We start from the raw sequence: 15,880 nt of genomic DNA on the forward strand, positions 1-15,880 counted from the left end.
AAATGTGGTGCAGCTAGGTGAGAAAAGGGAGGTTACCAGACTACCCGAAAGAACCATACCTAGGTATGGTCAATACAGATAAATGCGATATCTCACCTGCGCTCCAATATATGTACAAAAACAGAGTTAACTGATAATCTACTTTAGTCTCTTAAGTAATGAAACACTAATATAATATCACAATATATATATATAGATGAGATAATGAAACCATACATCAATGGTCACAAATAAATCAAATCCATTTCTCAAGTCCAACAATGTAAATAGTTCTGGCAAAGAAAAGTGTCCAAGATTTGTTGTTTCCAGTAGAATTCTTCTTTATTTTGACAACTTCAGTATATGTTCAAAACACAGCTACGGTGTATATCCAGAAAACAGCCAACATGTGTTTCGTCTGGCATATCAGTTTGCCAATGACTTCATCAGGGCTGTATACAAAACATTAAAGAAATAATATCAGAAACCAAAAAATATATAGCAGAATTCTTGTTAATACGATACTCTAAAGGAAAAAGTAGGGGGAGTAAATTCATAAGATAAAAATAAGTCTATTTATGAGAGAAATGGAAAAGAAGACCAGAATAAAGAAGTTGTGTAATTAGGGTCCAAGATTCTCCATTGTGCACACCTTATAACCCAAAGGAAATTTATTAGAAAGTATAACGACGTTCACCTTTTCTAATTGGCATTAATACATCATTACTCCAATTCTTCGTTTCACTATAATAAGTGAATCTAAATAATAAAAAATAAATCTATTATTAATCATTCCACCAGTATCTGCTACCTCCTCTTACATCAATCATAATATAGCATCTTTGCCATAAAGGCAGGTTCCATATAATATGGTACAATACCAGTCTGTCAACTATATGAGTATGCCTGCAATAACTTAAAAACTCACCACTAGAGTTTTGTCCTGTTCACCTTCAGTAGTAGGTCGTGATGACACCTATCAGGGTCGCACGCCAATAAATCCGTTCCTAATTAACATCCAAAGAAGATTTATTAAATGTGGCAGAATTCAAAGATGAGAAAGAGGTAGAGTAAAGTTAGAATATGTATCAAAACAAAGAATTTATAGTACAAATGAGGAAATTAATGTAAAGTATCAGACCAGTGTGTAAGGATACAGGGGCCAAAGAAAGAAAAGATTTTCACACAATTCTTTGCACTAATAAGGTACATTGACCATGAAATTATTACTAAAATACAGCTATATGATACTCAAAGTATTTTGCAGACATCATACATTATGAATCTCAGGAGGATCGACTAATTGTAGAAACACATCATTACGAGATAATTATGGAGATCTTCTGCTGACATAATACATCATGGATCCCAGTAATACAAACTAGTGAAACACATGTAACAAGTCTTTGTGAAGTTATAGAAAAACAAAGAGAATTTTATGCTATCGACCCAAATAATATTGTAGTTCAGAATCTAAGTTGAGCCCATCCTCAACTGCTCTCAATCTCATAATCCACATACATTCCCTACGTCTCAGTTGTAATGTCCTATCCCCACCTCTTATATCGGCTTTCACTACATCAATACCATGATAGTGAAATTGATGTTTAATCACATCATTCTGGGTCCTTATATAGTGTGCTGCAATTGGATATCTGGTGTCTCCATTTTTCAAAGCTCTGAAGTGTTCAGTCATTCTGTCCCGCAGTCTCCTGATAGTACTGCCCACATAGATCTTGGAGCATGAACATACTATTACATAGACCACGTGCGTCGTCTCACAGTTAATAAAATAATTGATCTTAAAGGTACCCATATGGTTGTAATTGTATTCTTTGATCCTCCTGACATCCCACCTGCATGAACTGCAGTTACCACAACAGTAGAAACCATGTGGTTGGCGACTAAGCCAATTGGATTTGTCTCGTATGCCCAAATAACTGCAGCATAGCTTGTCTGAGAGGGTGTTACCCTTCCTATAAGTAACACTGGGTCTATCATTCAGCACAGAGTTGATATCAGTATCACTTAGTAATAAGTGCCAATAGTAGAAATGTTTAGTTTTAGTTTAGACACCCCACTATGATACAGCAGCTCTCCTTTGAATTTCACTGATCCATGAAGTAGGATGGAAGTGTTTTGTGATTGACTCGCGGTGTTATGGGCCCCACTGACGAGTAGATGTATGATTTTTGTACTTCAGGGAAAGGTGACATGGTTTTAGAATTTATTTCCGGAGTAGCGCTGCATCAGTATGTCCTTGTGCTATTTCCCTTTTTCACCCTTCCCAGGTACCGATGTTTAAAGGTGTTGCTGTGATTTCTTACAAACTTTATGTCCTATTGATTATATTCTTGCTTGTAAAATTTATGGTCACGGTATTGTGGCCTTTCTTTGTCATCAGAAAATCTTGAATAGATAAAGTTTTTAAAACTTTCCCTGAGTCTGTGGTTATTACAGGAAAAGTAAAATGTGTTTAAATACTGCCTGTTCATTCTAACTCCTTATTCGATCCCTAGGACTTATAGCAAAGGTGACAAGGATTGGTAAGTCATGGTTTACAGGTATAAGTCCTAAAAGTACTCAAAGTACTGATAGGTGATTAGTTAGTAATCACAGGCAGGACTGCTAGTTCAAGGTATGAATGTTTTATGGGCCCAGGAGAGTATGGTAAAATTGAGCTAGTGGTCCTGCGCGCTCTATCAGTATACTTTTCTGGTAGCAGTAGTATGGTTAGGGATTAGTTAAAAATAGGTAGTTAGTTGTGTAGTGATTATTGATTGTTATTGATTTTATATACTAACCCAAATCTGCTTGTATTGTTAAATGTTGTTTGGAATATCCCGGGATAAAGAAAGCGGGTGGTAAATAGAAGCCACACTGCTGGGATGTTACTTGCCTTGTGGAATAGGTGTGCAAAGGTAGGTAAAACTTGAAGCACTACTTAGGATTTATTTTTCTAGTATAAATGTAGCTGGTAGCAAACTGGTACCAGCTACACTGGTAGCAAAAAGTTCACTGGTGAAACTTTGGTCCTATATCACCTAGAAAGGGTAATTCTGAAGGACTAGCAGGTTCGTTTTGCTTCAGTGAAGGGTAAACAGAAGGTTGTTTTACTCGCAGTGCATGAAAAGTAGGCAGAATTAGGTTTACTCCTTGTGAAAGAAATTATCTTTTCTTTGAATTTAGTCAATCAGGCACAGTAGCGAATGTTTCCATGTTGTCAATTAATAAAATGTATAATTACATTTTGAAATAAATTGAATTATCATATTACCTTGCAAAGGAGGGAGTCACTCACGGGTGCTGCACTGACGTTAAAGAGAGCCGCGCTGGGATTGGTAGAAACAGCGGGTGTGTAGCCGTGAGAAAATTGTAAAGGAGGGGTGAGTGCAGAGAGTGAGATTCACGTCACAGAAAAGCCTCGCAATCATTGGTTAACGCTGCTTGTAAGTTTAAAACTCATTGGTCATTGAAATTAAGAGACGCGCTGGTATTGGAGAAATATTTCTGAAAGTAAACAAACAGAATTAATTGAATTCCATTTCCATTTCAACACCTTTATTCGACAATTTGCAGTCATAAAAGCATTTCACAAAAATACAAATGAAATCAATTATATAAAACAGCTGTTGATAGAGAAACATACATTAAATAAATGTAGAAAGAAACTACTTCATTTTCACTATTTGTACGTTTCATAGCCCCATAGCAGACCTCCTTTAGGGGCTATTAGTCGTATATCTAGTATATAGAGTGAATCCATTTATCATAAAGCATTAAAATCTCCTTGGAGAATATCATAAAAACAGTTAAAATATATACAAAGCGCATCACATAATTCAGTGTGATTATCAATTAATTTATACTTTCTACATGTAGCTGATTTAGGGCCGTAGCGAATCGATAGCACTATTCAACCCTATACTGCGTAAAAGGATGGTAATTAGTTTAGGTCACGTCAATTTTTAATCTCACTCTGGAGTATTAAGCGAGCCCTCAATGACCATGACCACCCTAAAATTTTTGCCATGGCTATTGCAATAGGCGGTGAAGTGTCGGTCCGCAGATTGCGTTCTGCTTCGGTTGTCCGCCTCGTGCCCAGGAGCCAACAGATTGGGAGCAACTAAACACGACGTGGGGAAGCATAAGCAGCACAGGCAAAAAGGATGTGAGCCAAGGATTCGTTACAGGACCTACATCCCGGGCACATAGATTCTGTTTGGGCGGTCCATTTTACGGTAAAGGATCTCACTGGGAGTGTGTCCACCCTAAAATGGAAATACAGCTGACGATCAAACGGTTTAGTTATTAAGTCGCAGTCTGGCAGATGCATCAACGTAGCCTTTTGCTATTCCTAAATAGCGATTTTTAAGGAATCGCTATTTAGGAATAGCAAAAGCCTATGCATGTAGGAATCGCTATTAAAATAGCGATTCCTAAACATTCCTTAATTGCTACTCGCAAATTGCTAGTCGCAATTAAGGAATGCTGTACCATTCATTCCTATGGGCCTACAGGCCCATAGGAATGTATTGGAGATTGCATGAGCAATTTGCGAGTACCAGTAGGTACTCGCAAATTGCTCATGGAATTTCAAGGGTACAAGGGTGTCAAAATGACACCCTGTTGCACCCCTGAAATTGATCTCTGCACATATGTTGCACACACACATACCCTAAGGGCATATGTGTGCGCAACATAAAACTTTGAAAAATGCACAAAAGTGCTTTTTGAAAGTTTTAGCAAATTACCATGAAGTTCAACTTCATGGTTATTTGCTACTCCTATTAGCAAATTCGCTATTTTTTTGACTTTCATGCATTGCATTTAAGGAATCTCAATTTGGGATTCCGTAAATGCAATCACAATTTAAGGAATCTCAATTTAGAGATTCCTTAAATTGCGATTTTTGCATTTGGGATGATGCATCCCAAATGCAAAAATACCGGTCGCAAATGGGCAGATTCTGAGAATCTGCCCAGTTGCGACTGGTATTTACTTTGATGCATATGCCTTTGTACGTTTCCAGCTTCGGAGTGGCTTTATGTTCTAAGAAACGGCTTGTGAGGGTAAATGACTCACTCTGCCTAATGTTATAATCCTGGAACCATTCCCAATACTTGGCCTTCAACACCTCCTTAGTTGGAAAGTTTGAATTTTCAGGGTCCGCCCATATCGAAACCATACCTATATCGGACAGAAGATCTCTGACCGCCCATAGCCATTTAATACGATGTGAGGCATCAGCCCTTATTATTTCTAAGAAACCTTTCGCATAGCCTGCGAGCTCTGATATAGTCCAGTGTCTCCTCCAATAAAGGAGGGGGCGAAGTTTGGCTACTGCTGTGATCGTTTCTTTCCCTAGATCAATTAATAGTGGGCTCATTGGAGTACTCTGTGGCAGTCTAGTGATTTTTCTTAAGAACCTATTTTCCAAAATGGTAAGAGCTACAAAGTTCACACACCCCCAGAGTTCTGAGCCGTATAGGGCTGAGCTAACAGCTTTCAGATTGTAAATTTCTAAAACTGGGCTAATGGGCTTAGTGTGCGAAAGATTATATTCCTGGTATAGGATCCCTGATATCTGCCTGTGTTTAAGGGAAGCTAATTCAACCTGATGGTCCCGCTTCATATTATCTTGGTAGTTCACTCCTAAATAGGTGAACTCTTTAACCAATTCTAATGGTCTATCATTCATGCAGATGCCCCCCTTGTAGTCCCTACGTGCATTAAATGCCATTAACTTTGTCTTTGACACATTGACCGACAGGCCCATCTGTGAGCAAAAACCCTCAAAAGTTTTGAGGGCTTTCTGGAGCCCGCTATGGGTCTTGGACAAGATCAATGTGTCATCGGCAAACAAACAGAATTAATTGAATTAATTGACATTTCGTCCAAAATTAAATAATGGTATATGTGGTATTTAGATCCAGCATTTATAGGAAATCGTCCTGATAGAAAATACATAGGATTTGCTAAAGAACAACAGATTAGAGGAAGGCCCTATACCATATACGGAGGAAAGAGAAAAATGTTTTTCAAGAAAATAAAGAATTATTTCAAAAAGGACAAAATTATTAAAACAAGAGAAGGGATTATTATTCCACCACCTAATACGCCCACATCATGATGGTAGAAAGGGGATCCGACACTTGTGTGTGGTTAGAAAACTGGATAGAATATACTACAACGATGGAATATTAGCATTTCCAGAACATGGTACATTTAATCGTAGAATTTTGCACAATTTGCGAACTCGCATGAATGAATTAGATCCAAGACCAAGATTAACCCAATATGAAGCCCTAGAAGAATGGGAAACAGAGGCTTTTGAGCGAGATAGATCTTGAGGTGACAAACGTTTTAGCAGATTTTATCCCAGATTTCCATAGGATACTCGAGATAAGCAAATGAAAAGATGGAGACAATCTATGTTAGTGGAAGGGTTATATCCTTTTTTTACTACAGAAGCACCATCAGGAAGTAAAAGTACAGAGAAAACGAGAAATGTAATGACTAGTAGTGATTCGGATGATGATTATTTAGATGATATGTTGATGAAAAATCTGCCACCTTTCCAAGAAGAAACCCATAGAGTTACTCCTAGTGCTCCATTTTTACAACCACCTTTAATGCCACAGATCATACATGAAACCTCACTGGAAAATGTACTCCAGGAAAGGGAGAAAGATGCTTTAAATAAACAGCGTAGTGAATTAATTCAGAACATTTGTCAATTAAATACAAGTCCTGAAGTCCTGACAATACCTGTAACAATAGGTCCGGTAGTTCCTTTATATGGAGATAAGCAAGCTAATCCTAAAGCTCCAGTTCTGACTACAGCCAAGAAAAGAACCCCTAAAAGTTGATGATTAAGCAAGTGAATGCGAGTCGGTAATTTCCTTAATGGATTTGCCTATACGAGAACCAACAAGGGATTCGGTCAAAAAAATTACTCCCCGATATTCAAAAGAAGTACAGATTGAGACATCCTCAGGAACGAGAAATGCAACTGTAGTAAGTCCAGAAGAATTAGATTTATGGACCCGAAACATAGAGAAGCCAAAATCACAGTCAAAGGTATTGGACATATTTAAATTGAGGTTGGAATTAGAAGAAATGGTAGCAGGAAATGTGGGATTGGACAGACTGAACTCATTTGATGAAGATGAATTATTGTTTATATGCAGAAGTATTACTCGAAATACTAAAATATACCATGAAAAGCTAATGAATTTGGCTTTGGAAATGGGAATTGACATTGGTATATCAAAGGTATTGCAGAAACCCTATAGAGCTGAATTTTCTGAGAAAGATTTAGAGAATATGAATGTGTCAGGACGAAAGTTGCTGATAAAGGAATTGTTGTCACTGTTGCAAAAATCTGGAGATTTAGACAAATGGAAAGCTAGATGGACAAAGAAAAAGGAAGAGGCACAGGCAAATAAAACCACTTCTGAATATTTACTAAAAGAAACTGAAAAGGTTGTGTCCGATGAGAGAAGTGCCAGTAGGAGGTTATGTACATGTCCCATGGTCCCGACAGGATATTATATCATTCACTAATGATTTTCCAAAACTCAGAGAAAAACCTGTAGAATGGTACCGACAAGTTGAAAGGTTTGTGAAAGTGTCGAAAGTACTGTTAAAAGATTTAGATGATTTATTTGACATTGTTGTTCCAGCTGATTTGTGGACCGAGTGTAAAATTACAGTAGTTCGGCCAAATGATGAATACCCTAGAGATCCTAAGACAGGAGCCCCATCAGAAGATGTAATGAAGAAGTACAATCAGGTGATAACTTATTTAAAGGGAAAGATTCCTCCAAAAGAAACTGAATGTACTACGATAGAACCACCCAAAATAAAGATGAATCTGTACATGCATATTATGAACGCCTCTTACAGGTATTTAAACAGTACAGTGGTTTAGAAAACTTTGATAATAAGTCCATGACACATTTTATTTAGCGTTTTGTGTCTGGACTGAAACCTAAAATCTCCCAAACAATTAAAGAGCATAAACTGTGTTGGCAAGAGAAGTCTGTTGATGAAATTCTCAAATATGCAAAATATTGTGAGGAGGAAATTGATAATAAACAAAAGAAATTAGTACAAAAGGTAATGTGGGCTCAAGTAAAAATGCCAGAACAACCGGAACTTTAGTTAAGTCAGCAAGCAAATAATTAGAAAAGAGGGGAAGGCCAAGGTGAAGGTAAACCCAGAGGGAAAATGAGTAAAGAAGAGGCAAAGTAAAAGATTCCTTGTCATGGGTGTGAAAAATTGGGGCATTGGAGAAACAAGTGTAAATTAATACAGAATAATAATGTCCAAAATCAAAATTTAGATCCACAGACGCAGAATGAGGTGTCAATGAGACAGCCGCAACAGGTAATACTGAATCAGTTACCTCAAGCCCCTATGCCAGATTTTGTGAGTCAACCCAAATACAGTGTTGTCACCGGATTTCAGGCAGGAAGTGGTAAGAAAAATATGGTAACATCACAGTTTCTTTTACAGGACACATTTTTTGAAGACGAGACGTATTGACGGTACGTAAGAGGGGGGGAAGAGGATTGCGTACTTGGAGCGTCCTTACCGGTAGATCTGTCAGGTCCTTACATTGAAGGGAAAGTGGAGGGAAATGATGTTACCTTTTTGTTGGACACTGGTGCTACTCGTTCTACTGTGAGAACAGCAGACATCCCAAATCTACCCCTCTCGGGAGAAGCGATCCCAGCAGTATGCGTTTCTAATAAACAAATTAGGACGCCTGTCACAGAACCTATGGAAGTTTGTATTAGCAACTTCAATGAAATGCACAAATTCGTCGTGTGCAATTCTAGCCCTGTAACCTTGCTAGGATGGGATCTACTGTGCAAAATGAACTGCACAATCTTTTGTACACCAAATGGTGTTGAAATTCAGACTCCAGATGAAGACGGAGTGTATGAAATTATGCTAGTTAGACAAGAAACAGAAATTAAAAAGATGTGCCTAGAAGATTTACCAGGAGAACTAAAAACTTTTGTAAATCCTGATGTGTGGGATTTTTCAGGAAAAGAAGTAGGCCTAATGGCAGATGTCGATCCCATAAAAGTGACTGTAAAGGAAGGTGCAGTTTACCCAACTATTCGACAGTACAAAATGAGTCCAGAAATAAAAGCAGGTGTTGCACAAGAAATAGGGCGGTTGGTTGAACTAGGCATTCTAGAAGAGCTAATAAGCAGTCCTTGTAATTCACCTATAATTGGCATAAAGAAACCAAACAGAAGGTACAGGGTGGTCTATGACCTCCGAAAGATTAATAAAATAGTCATCCCATGTTGCCCAGTAGTACCAAATCAAGCTGTCATTCTGTATCAAATACCATGGGGAGCAGGATTGTTCACTGTAATTGATTTATGCCATGCTTTCTTTTCCATCCCGCTGCATCCAGATAGCAAGTATTTATTTTCATTTAAATTTGACGAGCATGTTTACATTTGGAATCGTGTTCCACAAGGGTACAAGGAAAGTCCATCCATTTTTAATCAGATTTTGAAAAAGTGCCTTGAATCACTGGTGCTGCCCGGACAATCTGTCCTGGTGCAGTTTCAGTTTCAGTTTAGAAGTTTATTGCACAGTTAATTAAAACCAATGCGATACAGTACACAATAGCAAAATTAAAATACTCATAAAACCATGCGTTTAAGATCGACTCAATACTATATTGCAAAAAACATAAACAGTTCAGTATACAAAATGATTTTGTTTGCTGGCCGCCCACGTTAGGCCTTCTGTACTTCTCATCCACTTTGTAGCCTGTTGGTCCATTCATGTTTTTCCACAAGTGTCATTAAAGTTTTCAGGCGATTCGTAAATTAAATCATATGTCCTGTTTGTAGATTATTCATGGGTCAGTTTTTGGTAGTTTTTGTTCCACTACTTTTAAAAATTTCACAAAACTGCAGCTCAGCTGAGGGTCCTGTGCTGAGAAGCAGGTTAGCACTGCACTCCTTCGTGTGCGCACCCCCTGTAAAATAAAATGGCGTTTCAGCAGGAGCTTTCTTTCTTCTTGCAATTCTTCACACGTGCATAGCAGGTGCATCATGTCTTCAGCCCCAATGCCACATAGCCTGCATAATGTTCCTGCTTTCGATCTCAGCCAGTGAGGGAGGTGTAGGATGCATGGTAGCAGGCCCAGTCTATATCTTAAAAAGGACAATTTGTTTTTTTTTGTATAACCTAGACCAAGATAAGGCTGGGAAGCTTGTATAAGGTATGTATTTTATACCATCCATGCGTGAGATCTTTTTGATAGGGTGGCTTTATCCTGGACCCATGACTGAAGCTTGATCGATTTCTTCACCAGTTTGTTGAATGATTTGTGATCTGCCGGGGACGCCCAGAGTTCTGCCAGCCCGGTGTTCACTATACTCTTTGCCAGATATTTTGCTGCTGGTGAATTTTGGGTCTGCTCTAGTTCTTTCCATAAGTATTCGTTCAACGTTCCTTCAGTCGTTTTTCTTACTTTGTCCCATGAGCAGATATATGCCCCTTGTCGTGCAAAAAGCTGTGACCGAATACCAAACTCCAATCTGATCTGTGCTGGGGAGGATCGCTTTGGAAGGCCGAAGATGATTCTGTATGCCGACACGATTGTACTGTCAAGTGTTACGGCATCTCTGCCTCGGTGGGCCTCACTCCCATAAGTTAGTGTTGGTAGTAGTTTTGCACGTATGACATGTAGTAAAGGGGTCAGAGAAGGGCCAGAGAGGTTGTTATTTAGTGTTTTTAAGGCGATTGCCAGAGCGAGGCCTTTACCTCTTATGCTGGCCCTTTGTTCACTGAATTGGACACCCCTGTCAATCTTCACACCTAGGTATTTATACGACGAGGTGTCTTTGATGCGGGTGTTATTCCAGAACCACGAGAAGCTTTTCTTATATTTGTTCTTGCTGATTGTCATTGTTTGCGTCTTCTCGAGGTTCGCAGTTAAATCATTTAACTCGGAATATCCCTGGGTTGTATTTAAGAGATTTTGAAGCCCTACTTTGGTGTGGCTTATTAGCACCAGGTCGTCTGCATATAGGAGGCATGGTAGATTTAGGCCTCCTAATTTTGGCGAGTGTGAGTTGCAGTTATTTAATAGGGGCACCAGGTCCGCCAGGAACAGATTGAACAGTGTGGGTGCCAACACGCAACCCTGCTTAAGGCCGTTGTTAGTTTGTATCCGCCTTGACAGCATTGAGCCGTCCCCCACCTTAATCTGAATCCAAGTGTCTGTATGTAGATTGATTAACGGCTCCAACAAACCTTTTGGGATGCCCCAATCCTTGAGTTTTGTCCATAGTAAATTGCGGTTGATGTTGTCAAATGCCGCCTTATAGTCTATAAAGCAGCGGTGCAGGGGCATTTTTTTCATCTCTGCCTTATCTATAAGCATACTCATAGACAGTATGTTTGTTGTTGTCCCCACAGCTTTAACGAAACCTGTTTGATTGACAGGTATTAGAGACTTCCTCGTGGCCCATGCCTTTAGTTCTTCCAGTATTAGATCTGCAAAATACTTCGCATCATTATCGATTAGGGCAACAAACCGATAATTTTGAGGAAGACCTCTATCCCCTGCTTTATATATGGGGGCAATAACGGAGCCCCTCCAACTGTCCTGGTGCAGTATATGGATGACCTATTATTGGCAACGAGAAAAAGAAAGGACTGTGTGATTGATTGCATTGCTGAACCATTTAGCAAAAGGTGGACATAAAGGGGTCGATTCCGATTCGGTAAAATGCCCTCCGAATAGCCGTACGGTGTTTCTTTCCCCGTACGAATCGTATTTAGAACCGTACCCGTACGTACGATGTAGTACGATGTGTACCCACAGCAGTTCTCTGTACGAATCGTACCGAAGACCCGTACAACTCACAAATCCGTACGAATCGCATTCGGAACGCGCAGTACGCGATGTCAGTATGGATCGAAGCTGCTTTTTCCGACCCAGCCAGTACGAATCGTATCGACAACACTCCGTACGACTCTTTTTCTACGGGAGCTTAAAACGTCAGTAAAAGCAGATTTCGCTTCGAAATGCGTACCAAACGGACCCCCCGGGTACGTTGCGTACACCCCATGATTGCAGGGGTACGGTGCATTGGGGTACGGTGCGTACACCCCTGGATTTCAGGGGTACGGTGCGTATGTCCCTGTGCATATACCCCATGATCGTAGGTGTACAGACCTTAGTGGTACAGTTCGTACACCCCGAGGTCGTAGGTGTACAGTGCGTATACCCCGTGCGTACACCCCTTGATTTTAGGGGTACGGTGCGTATATGATTGTGTTGCCCTCCGTAAGAATTGCTCATACGCGATGTTTACCGTATCAGGATCGTACTTGGCGGGTCGTACGGTATTTTTACGAATCACACGGTTCAGCGTGCGGGTCGAGGTCGTATGGATTTACCCTTCATTTTCGTACGGTTCGCAATGATTCGGACATATTTTCTCGCAACGGATCGTACTACGTGATTCGGACGGATCGGTACGATTCGTACGGATACGACTACAAATAAGAATCGTCGTACAGTTTGTTTCCTGAATCGGAATCGACCCCAAAGTGTCCCTAGAGAAATTGCAATACTGTACAACCTCGGTCAAATATCTGGGACACCAGATAGAAAGAGGGGTCAGAAGAGTGACATTTGACATAATCAAAATAATTCAAAACATGAAACTACCCCAAAAGCAGAAAGAAATCAGAATGTTTCTTGGAGTTGTAGGTTACTGCAGGCAGTGGGTTGTGGGATTTGCAGTGCTTGTAAAACCATTGATTCAAATGACAAAGAAATGAGCAAAAGATCCAGTCGAATGGGACGATGAAAGCATGACTGCCTTTTTAAGATTGCGTAACAGTTTATGTGAAGCTCCAGCATTAGGGATGTCTGACTATTCAAAAGAGTTTGCGCTATTTTATGACACAAGAGACAATTGTGCTCTTTCAGTCCTAACCCAGACCCATGGGTTAATGCAATGACCTGTGGCATATGTCTCTGCAACATTGGACTCAGTGGCATCAGCACTGCCAGGTTGTCTGAAAGCGGTGGCTGCAACATGCATGAGTCTTGAGCAAAGTGAATCCATTATTATGGGACATCCTGTAAGAGTGTATGTTCCACATTCAGTAGTGATTCTGATAACAAGAACACGTACTCAGCATTTAACTTCTAGTCGGATGACTAAATATGAAAGAATTATCATTGGTTCAGAGTTCAGAAAACGTGACAATAGTGAGGTGCACTGTTCTAAATACAGCAACCTTATTGCCAGATTCTCACTATGAGGAAGTGAGAGAGGAAGTCGAACATGACTGTATCGACTTAACTGAATTCAGTACTAAACCTCGAGCGGACATACAGGAAGAACCTTTAAAAGACCCGGAGCATGAGTTATTTGTAGATGCCTCGTGTATGCGCCATGTGGAAGGAGGACTAAGCTCTGCTTATGCTGTGCGCACATTATCTAATATAGTCGAAGCATCCTATTTACCAGGAGTCAAGTCTGCACAAGTAGCCGAATTGATTGCTTTAATAAAAGCATGCATAATTGGGAAAAATTGGAGAGTAACCATTCACACTGATAGTCAGTATGGTTACAGGGTTGTGCATGACTTTATCCAGGTATGGATGCAAAGGGAGTTCATGACTTTTTCAGGAACACCTATTAAAAATGGACAGTTTGTAAAAGAATTACTTGAAGCAATTCAATTGCCTAAGGAATTGGCCCTGGTCAAGTGCGCTGCTCACCAATCTGGAAATGACAAAGTGACAGCTGGTAACCGTTATGCTGACCAAGTGGCCCAACATTGTGCCAAATATAAAATGGCAGTAAACAAGAAAATTGAAGCATGTGGAAACAGCTGCCAACTTATGCTATTGAGAGGTGTGAATACATGGGAGGAAGGGAAATATTTACAAAGTGAAGCAGAGCCCAAAGAAAGGGAAGACTCACAGAAAATAGGGTGTCAGATGAGACCTGAGGATGGTGTGATAGTCTACCTAGATGGGAGACCAGTACTACCTGACTGTATGCTTGCACCAATGGCCAGAATGTACCATGGGTACACACACATAGGGAGAAATGCTATGGTGAGGCTGTTTAGATGGGACTGGTTCAATGCGAAGATCAGGAACATAGCAGAGAGTCTTTGCCAGAGATGCCTAACATGTCAGCGATTAAACCCTGGTAAGAAAACTGTAGTGTGTCCTGGGAAAATTGGGAAGGCAGAAGGCCCATTTATCAGACTCCAAATTGACTTAATTAATTTACCTGCTTGTCGAGGATTAAAGTATGTCTTGGTCATTGACTGCCTATTTTCAAAATGGGTGGAAGCATACCCTACCCGCAGGAATGACAGCTTAACTGTAGCCAAACTCAATTCAATTCAATTCAATTCAAAGATAGCTTTATTCGATTTTGAAGATAAAAACCATAAAATCACATTTAGGTACAAGTTTTTCCTTATAAAAATCAATACCAATCATTAAGTACATAATACATAGGTTAAAATGTAATTGGAATAAAAACATATTTTCCATAAAATATATATAAAACTTATAAAATGTGTTCAATTAATTGATGTTCTACATTTCACCGCGTATTTCAGAAACTTAGCTACCGTAGCCACGGTAATTTCATCCTGGAGCATGTATAGTTTAATCAGTGCTGGTCTACATTGCCTAAGTCCCCATATTTTTAGCAGCGGGACCAAATACCTCTTTCTTCCCCATTCATAATATCACAGGGACAGCTTGCCAAGTTAGTGGTCCAGTCATTTACAGTGGGAAATGTTATTAGTCTGAAAAAATAATCAGTCCTCATTCTTGTTAACAATAGTCTCATATAAACAGAGTATTGAGGAAATAAATAAAGTGGAATACCCGCTCCGTTCAGTAAAAGATGATGGTGCGCAATAGTTGGCTTGTTTCCTTCTAGGTAAGAGCGCCTATCTTGAAGTAGGCCTAGGCAACATTCTTTGAGGGCCTTTTTCGTGATTAAGGTGCATAACGTAGGATTATCATATAGGTCGGGGTGCCCTATAGAATTTAAAAATTTACTAATATAAGAAAGCCATGGTATATTCCGCAAGGCAGCTAGTCCCATACAGTCTCTGATCACATCCTTGCTAAATACTGTTTTGTTCGAGGTCCATATCTTGTGCCACAACAATATTGGGCTTACCTTAATTGTATCAGTGATATGGACCCGGGCAAGTTCATTGTGACATATTGTGGTAGAAGTAGATCTGGGGACTGCTAACAAGTATCTCAGGAAAGCATTCTCTGTGGTTTGAATCTCGCGGCTGTCCGCCATGCCCCAGATACCTGCACCATAGATCGCAGTAGAAACACATTTCGCTGCGTAGATATTGAGCAGGATCTGGACAGGCTTACCGCCCAGTTTTTTGGCAAACTTCTTTAAGGCACCTATTTCTCTACAAAAGGCCAGGTTGCGTGTATTAATGGCTGTGTTCCATAATCCCCTACTATTAAAAACGATGCCCAAGTATGTAAAAGATTTGGTTAAGCTTATCTTTGTGGAATTTAAAAAAGTGTTAGTCTACTTTGTTTTTTAAGCTGCAGCACATTGTAAAGGTTTTAGCCACGTTTATCATGAGTCGTCTCTCGCCCATGTATGAGGAAAAGCCAGTAAGTGCTTTTTGCAGGCCTAGTTGTGTTCTAGACATTATAACGGCATCATCTGCATATAATAATAATGGCACTGCCATGCCGTTGATTTTGGGGTAGTCTACATCCAACTTGGCCAGGTAGTCTGCCACACTGTTTATATATAAGTTAAAAAGGAACGGGGCAAGGATGCATCCCTGGCGGACACCTTTTTTTATTGGGAAGTTT

At 39.8% G+C, this 15,880-nt stretch overlaps 1 long non-coding RNA gene across 1 annotated transcript; it reads right to left on the reverse strand.

Moving 5' to 3' along the window:
• Positions 1–277: 277 nt before the first annotated feature.
• LOC144771232 (uncharacterized) lies at positions 278–3,346 on the reverse strand. The gene is made up of 3 exons (XR_013599192.1): positions 3,257–3,346; positions 908–986; positions 278–431 (listed from the first exon to the last, which is right to left on the reverse strand). It is a non-coding gene; the product is annotated as an uncharacterized LOC144771232 (long non-coding RNA).
• Between the last annotated feature and the right edge of the window lie 12,534 nt (positions 3,347–15,880).

The sequence above is a fragment of the Lissotriton helveticus genome, chromosome 1_1, assembly GCF_964261635.1.
Source record: "Lissotriton helveticus chromosome 1_1, aLisHel1.1, whole genome shotgun sequence".
NCBI lineage: Eukaryota > Metazoa > Chordata > Amphibia > Caudata > Salamandridae > Lissotriton > Lissotriton helveticus.